The following is an 8,252-nucleotide window of genomic DNA, read 5'->3' on the forward strand; positions in this document are numbered from 1 at the left end:
ATACATACAGTCAAATTTCAGCACTTTATCACGATTAACTGAAAAATTATGCGCTTAACTTTAAAATCATTACTGTTATGTTTCGACTCACTTGTTGTTTTCCTTGTCTATTTGATGTCAAAAGAATAGTGCTACTCTGAGTGCTCCCCCAACTTACTTAGTCATAGTTACCTAAAGTCCTCTGCAAAATAATAAATAAATAATAATAATTTAGGTCTTGATGCTCATTCACAGCACATATCATATAATAAAGCCTGTTGACCATTAAGCCATACTGGACTTTATGTACAGGTTTCTAATGTTGGCAACTCCCAGTGCTTCACTGCCCACTTTGCATTAAGGTATGTTTTCATAGGTTACTAATGTTCAATAAGAATTTATAAGATGTGAGGCAAAATGGCTCACTACTTGGCAGGTATTGCATAAAAGTCACCCTTTTTATACATGTTGTTATAACAATGATTTGTAATGCATTTGTAAATTAATTATAAGCCATTAATGAACCCCTATATAAAGAGATCATTAGTGTAAAGTGTTACCGAAAAACCATCTAAAAGATTTGCAATATCGCCATCAGAAACATAACAGAAATAAAGAGCTGCCACATTAATTATGGAATAATATTTAGACAAACACACTAAGTTAATTATGATTAGCGAAGATAGTTTGAGTGCTTTATGAACACTGGTTTTGGACTGTGTGATTTGCAGTGATTTACTATCCAGTCATTAATCAGGTACATGGCGCTGAGGTTGTTGTGATTTACAGTCCATTATGGTAGCTTGTCTCAATATCATCAATAGCACTTCATTTGTTTTCATTTCCACAGACTTAAATCTCCACACCTGTCAGAATGGCACTGTATGAACTCAAACAAATGCAGTTATCGTCACTAATCTTTAGCCTTTGAATATTTTCCAAGAACAGAAACACTTTCACTCAGTATGATAATCCAATGAAACAATTAATTTGTGTGGTAATCAATTCCAATTGTTCTGTTGTTACTGTATGTGGATAAATGTGTTGTTTTCGGTATAATTGATTTTAACTTATGAAATAATCATGCCAACAATCAGAAATATTTGTACTCTTCAACCAGGCCTAGACAGAATCTGAAATCTGAAGGGATTATTAAAGTAGGGATTATCAATGTGTAGAATTTTGTATTTTGAGTTCTGTGGGCACAGATTCCATATGGGCCTTCCTCCATCACTGAAAAAGTTTTCAATAGTTTCAAAGGCATCTTAGTAAGTTTTTGAATCATTGTTCATCTACCAAATATGTCTTTGTAAACTTGATTCCTGAACTCTCCATTCCAGTTTATAAAGACTGATTACTTGCCACTGAAAATAAATTATTTGCTATCGCAGTCAAAAAATAAAAATAAATAAATAAATAAAGGAGGAAAAAAAAGTGCTATCTGACAGTTTTGTGTCTATTTCAAATTCAGTCCTGTACTGTGCATTGGTCCAGTGCAGATTTTAAAGTGGCTTTGATAGATGTTGTATAGAGCAGTATAAGTCTATCATATGCTAGTGTCAGCACCTGACCTCTCAGCTCTGATAAACCATTTATTCTGTGAATATCCAGACGTGGTATATGTGGAAATTGGCTGTGGTCATGAAATATATTACACACTTCTAGTTCTCGACCTGACTGCAATCTAGTTTAGAAGTTGAGTGTAAAGCAGCAGGACCTACAGCTGCATACACCTTTAAACTGTTAGCGTGACTGTTTAAAAATAATATATTTTGCTGTTACATGTAGTTAATGTTAAATCAGACTAACTCACAAAGCATGTGGTGTGCATGTATGGGTCTCCTACAGCTCAGTACTCAATTCTTCCACATTTAGCTCATCACAACAGTTTTCAAAGTTCTCTTTCTTCTATTCAATAAATCTCATTATGAATGTTATATGTAAATCAAATGTTAAAGCAAATATTTAGCACAGCGATGCATTATGTAGTTTTTTACCTGCCTGCAAACTGTGGCAAATTGGTGCATACTAAAAATTTCCCTTCCATTGATGACGTCTCTGTTACTGTTTAAGCAAGGAAACAAAAATGTAGCTACACATCACTCTAAAAAATGCTAATGCAGATGTTATCTAAAGGTGCTTTTTCAACCTGATATGACCATAAAAAAATAAAAAAATAATTGTTTGTAAAACCTGTAATGTAATCAGTTTGTTTCAGTCATATTAAATAGTGTTTTATTTATTTATTTTTATTTAGTTTTTTTAGTTTTTTTTTTTTTTTAGTTTTTTTTTTTTTACATGCTACCACATTAAGCACATTTTTTATTTCATTTTTGATACCTGACAGAAATTTCTTTACAAACTGGTTCCTTACAGATTGATGACTTGTGCGTTTTTTTTATAGACTGGTAGTTTAATAATTTTGGTGCTTGAATGTGTTGTATAATTATAAAACAAAATCTTAAATGGCGAAACAGTAGTTTTAATCAAAGTAGCATAATTAACTAGACTGAAAAACATCATCAATTTCATAGTTTTATAGATACATTTAGTTCATTTTCTAATTGCAGAATTTTCTAGCTTGCGTATATCTTCATGTGTATGTAAGACTGTTTCTGTTTCCATTCTTGATTGAATCAACCTCTTGGCATTCTTTTCTTTCATATGAATTCATCGTGCTATAAACCTATACTGCATTGGTGTTTCAAAGCCCCCGTGGTTCGAGGGAGCGAAAAAAGTATGAAATGTGAAAACCCAAGCCAAGCAAAACTGGACATAAGCATTACATTAAATAGGAAAGGTGATCTCTCAGTACCTCTCAATGTGCTCTCATGAAAGCGAAAAAAAGACAAAGCAGTCTGAGCCATCATAGCACATACTGTAGCTGATAGTTAATTTTCATCCTTCATTTATTTACGTCTTTCTGAACATTTGAAGACTTGGCGTGGAGGTGCATACTTCATTCACTTTGGAACACAGAGTACTCTCAGTGCTTGACATTGCCTCCGTGCAGCTGTAATTTATTTTATTTGCACACAAAATACACATTCTGTAAGTGAATTAATTATAGAATGCATTGAATCAACTCAATCATGTTGACACTTCCTCAGGCTTGAAGAAGTATTAATTGTGCACTGTGGAAAACTCCCAATAGTAAGTAGTATAGTAGCCTACAATAATTACAATCCTCCAAGAGCATACTGTGTTTCTTGCTCAAGTAAAGAATGGTTGATAGTTTAGGAAAGGTAACAACCACATTTTATACATAATACATAAAGACTCCTCTTTAAAGAAACAGGTGAGTATTGTACTATTTTAACTGCAAGCGTAATGCACGCTTATTAAAAAAAAAAATTTTTTTTTAAAAATTAAAAATAAAAATGCCCATACAATTTTATATTAGACAAATATATTAAGCTAAGGTGTCAATAATGTAAATCAACTCCTACAAAGTGGCAAAGTTTACATTATATGACAACATATATATTTTTATTTTAACTATTTATTTTATTTTAACCTGGAGTATCCCTTACACTGCACATTTTGGATGTCTCCTTTATTCGACACCTAATTCTGCTCATTGAGCCTCTACAAACAAAGGTTTGTTAAGTCTGTAAACTCCAAAGGGGGGCGCTATATCGCGAAAAAAGTTCACACTTAAAACGTACAAGTTTCTGTATACATAAGTCAGGCATATGGGGTATCATTTGAAAGCTTAGAATCTGAATTTTTCAGAGATAAATATGAATTCTGCATTTATGCTACTTAAAATAAAAATAAGGCCTCAAAACATTCACATTGAAAATTAGCACCCCCTAGAGGTAATGGGGTAGAAATATTTATATGAAAATAAAAGTCCTTCACATAGCACATAAATGGACAAATCATATATCAAATGAAAGCTTGCCCTTATACACAGCTCGAAAGATTTTTCAAAAGAATCACAAAGTGAAATATGATTTATGTATGTCATCAAACACAAACGTCTCTTTAATGTGCCGATCACTGCTGCTGTAAGCCCCAAACAGCCAAAAACTTTAAATCTGCTTTTACCTTAAGGAGTTTTCTAAAAACGTGTCTGTGGGCTTGCTTGTGTGAATAATCCAATATTATATCTTAGATGTCCAGAACAAAATATGCCATCCAGCAGGAAAAGCATGCTAAACAAATCATCAGAAAAATTTGTTTTTGCTATTGATTATAAAATTGTACATATCATCACAAAGGGGAGGATCTCAGCTTTCTAATGACAACTAGATTGAGCTTATAGTCAGAGGCCAAGATATTCATTGAAATAACAATGATGATGCATTAACTGAAAATTAGACTGGATGTCTATGGACGAGCACAACTGTGAGGGCTAAAATAGCACCACTTACATTTCAGATCTGTATAGTGTGATGGAATCTGCTAGAGAAAAAAAAAAATTTCTAGTGCTTGCTGCCAACTAGTGAAATGAAATAAGTGAGGTAGAGAGAACAGAACCATAATTACATGTTTACAAAGTTAGGACAAATATATATATATATATATATATATATATATATATATATATATATATATATATATATATATATTATAAAAACATACAATATTATTTATAAATAATTTGAGTCTTTTTTTTATTTTGGGGGATTTTGCAATTAGTACACCTTACGTGTGAATGGTGAGCTTTTAAATTTAAGTGTGAAAAATTGTGGACGGCAGCCCAAAAATGCACCAGAGTTTAAGGGGATAAATAAGGGAGACAAGCAAAATGTGCAGTGTTGGGGGTACACTATGTAGCGGAATGACTGTTTGCGAAACAAACAAAAAAACTAAAGTTTGTACCCCACCTTTTTTCAAATATGTTTAAATTGTCTATTTCACACAGAAAATATGTATGTTAGAGCTGTTGAAATTTAAGAGTAAACGCATGAGATTAATTTAAAATGTTTAACTTTTTTTAAACGTGATTAACGCATTGTGGCAGACAGGTCTCTTGCTCATCGTAAAGGAGGAAGCGGGAACCGGGTTTACAACCAAAAGACTTTTAATTCAACTCAACATAAAACTGCTTTTCAGCATAACAAATCCATAACGCACACACAGCTCCATCTGCTCTTTCATTCTGCTGACTTTTCAGTCCAACAGGCGGAATGCACACGTTTGGCGGCTGTGTGCACCTCCCTCTGTCTCGAACTGGCGTCTCCGGCTCCTCTTTATCCCTCTCCCAGCTGACTGCAGTAACTCAGCACCAGGCATCCATCCTAACGGCCCGGCCCCGCCCTCCTCCTCGACACACGCATTTACCAATTTGACATTAGATTTTGACATTTTATTCAGCACCATGTGAGTTTTGAACACTGGTTGGAATAAGGCGGAACCTTTGCAATTACTCTGACGTACACACCACAAGCACACACAACAGCGATTCCGCATGTGTTTGTCCACAATGATCAAATGATGGAGAAAGGACCTCTTGCAAAACAAAGATGGGACTTGTGACAAAAATAAAGCACTTTGCGTCCTTTGCAAGGCAGAATTGAATTACCACAGAGGCACATCAAGTCTTAACTATCATCTAAAAGCTAAGCACAGGATACATGGCACTGATGAGGGACCACTGCGGCCGGCTAGTATATTATTATTTTTTTTTGGAGTTCTCCAGTAGAACGCAACACATCTTTTGAAGGGTTATCTAATGATTACCAGACAAAACAGCAGTAAGAGTAGTATAGGTAGTATGCCATTCTGAACTTGGCTGTTCTCTGCTGCACTTTTCATGTGGACATACTTCAAAGTGGAGCTTGACACTGGCATTGAGAGGTGTGTTCAGTAGCGAGTTAACCACCATGCAATTGCGTGGGGCACCTGACGTCTGGGGGGCCCCGGTCAGAAAGCTGAGAAAAAAGCTCAAGGTGTGAGTGGTGACACGCTTTTTTGTGTTCACGCGCAAAACAGCGTGAGCAAATCCTCAAAATGATAATAATAATAAAAATATAAACTTATCCAAAATATAAGTGAGTGAAGTTATAGTTTTTGCATACCCTATTCATTTACAAAAAAAAAAAAAAAAAATGTTTTCTAAAAATATATGTAGGTTAATTTAGCTCTTTTATAACTGTATTGGTGCATAAATATTATATTTATTATGTTATAAATTAAATATTTATTATATAAAAAAATTAATTCTTCCTTGTGTTCATTTAGTGGAAAAAACTGTGGAAAACATGCATGTTTTATCTTTATCTAGGTTATTATTTCAATAAATCAATTTAAATGTACTTGGCCACAATGGCTATTAGAAATGATATTAAAAATATGAAATAAAATCACTTTTATTTAATTTCCCCCAGTTGCACGCCGAAAGGGGGCCCCCGGCTGGATGGTTGCTTGGGGCCTCGGAAATCGTAACCCCGCCCCTGGTTATGTTGTCGCCCTGACACTAATCATGTGAATGTGGCTTCATGATTGCTGTAGCAAAGTGGATAACAACAGCCTGCCAGCCAATTAAAATTGTGAAAGATGAGGGTGTAAGAGATTAAATGCACATTGCAAAGAATACACAACCTATGCGGAAAAGTTCTTTCAATTAGTCAACCTCCCACTTACACAATGGGAAATGTTTAACGTTACTTGAATTGGTGCTATTTTAGAGCATTTCTATCTTTATACTGTGGAAGGCTTTGTTTGAAAAATATTTGTACATATTAATGTTACATATTTATTTTACATTTTTTTCCTAAGAAGGAACTAAATGCATTTTGACAGGTAAAGAAGTTTATATAGAGCCAAATTTCAGCACTTTCAAAATCTGTGATTAATCACGATTAACTACGAAAAATCATAAGATTAATTGTGATTAAATATTTAAATTGACTGACAGCACTAATGCATTGTATATGTATAAATGCATACATTAAAATTCACTGGTCAATCGCTTAAGAGATGAGATAGCTGCTTAACTGCGTACATAAGCTCATCATGTAGCATCAATTCCATAGCGAACAAGTCACACCCAAGCAGCATCTCAGCAACCGGTCAGAGGTCATAAATTCAGTGCAGCAATGTACCATCCATTCATGTTTTTTTTTCACTGTGACATCAAGGAATTAAAGTTGTCATGTGGTATCTGTTGATGTTTTTAATGATGATCTGTGATATTAATATAATATAATAGCTAGCATCTGAGGAGCTTTTTTTTTTATCATGCATGCTTTTTTTATTATTATTCAAGGACCTGATAGCAGTTGCGGAACACATATGACCGCCTCGCAGCTCGCACCACACCATGTAAAGAGTGTAGCTTTGGATAGAGATAAGTAACTCTGACATACTGTACAAAGTTTTCAACACAACAATTACTGAAACACACATACTGTAAAATACTCGTTCATGAAATATAAGCATAACACATTTCTGTTTAAATCATTCATAAATCTATTTCTATGTAAATAGTTGCATTGAATTTAATGTGACAATTTAGATAAGAAGGGTTTTACGAACCATTTACACCATCCACATTTGTTCTGCTTATGTTTGTGGAGACATTGCCAGGCAGTGGACTTTGCCAGAGTGCTGGACTGTCTTTGACCATAGAAGAGGATCTGGTTTGGGGGTGTGGGGTGTGGGGGGGGGAGAGAGTGCAGGTCTGAAAGATCTCTGCCAGTGAGGGGAAGCGTTTGAGGAAACCTGATAGAATCTGATCCTGAGTTCAGGTGTTTCAGAGACTCAACACAGCCCAATAATCTGACTCAAGTTTCTCCCATGTGTTGAACACTTTGTTTTCCCTTCTCTCTCCCCTACACTCTCTTGATGCCTCTCGCCCCTTTCGCAGCCACATCCTGCCCTCCACCCATCTCCACCTCAATGCTGCATATAGCAAAATTGCAATAGCTCAAGGACCTGAAGTTTATATTATTTTGTTAGCTGTGACTGAGTAGACGCCAAGCTAAACATGAGGGGATTCAACAAACCCTCTCCTTCTCTAGACTGAATGTGAATCCAACTAATTCTAACCCTAAAGTCAACTGTGATGTTAAGTGCAGTAAAAACATGTTGATATATGTAATTTTGTGTTATTAATATTTTCTCTTTTGCTTATTTTGTGCTTTTGTGTTTTATTTATTATTATTATTATTATTATTATTATTATTATTATTGAAGGCTACTTTTACCACGTAATTTGCGTACGGGTCAGAGGGCATGATTAATTGCGTACATTTTTTATATAATTAATCATACTAAATTAACATATTAAATCAACAGCCCTAATAAAAACAATAATACCA

Source organism: Myxocyprinus asiaticus, chromosome 18, assembly GCF_019703515.2.
Source record: "Myxocyprinus asiaticus isolate MX2 ecotype Aquarium Trade chromosome 18, UBuf_Myxa_2, whole genome shotgun sequence".
NCBI classification, from domain to species: domain Eukaryota; kingdom Metazoa; phylum Chordata; class Actinopteri; order Cypriniformes; family Catostomidae; genus Myxocyprinus; species Myxocyprinus asiaticus.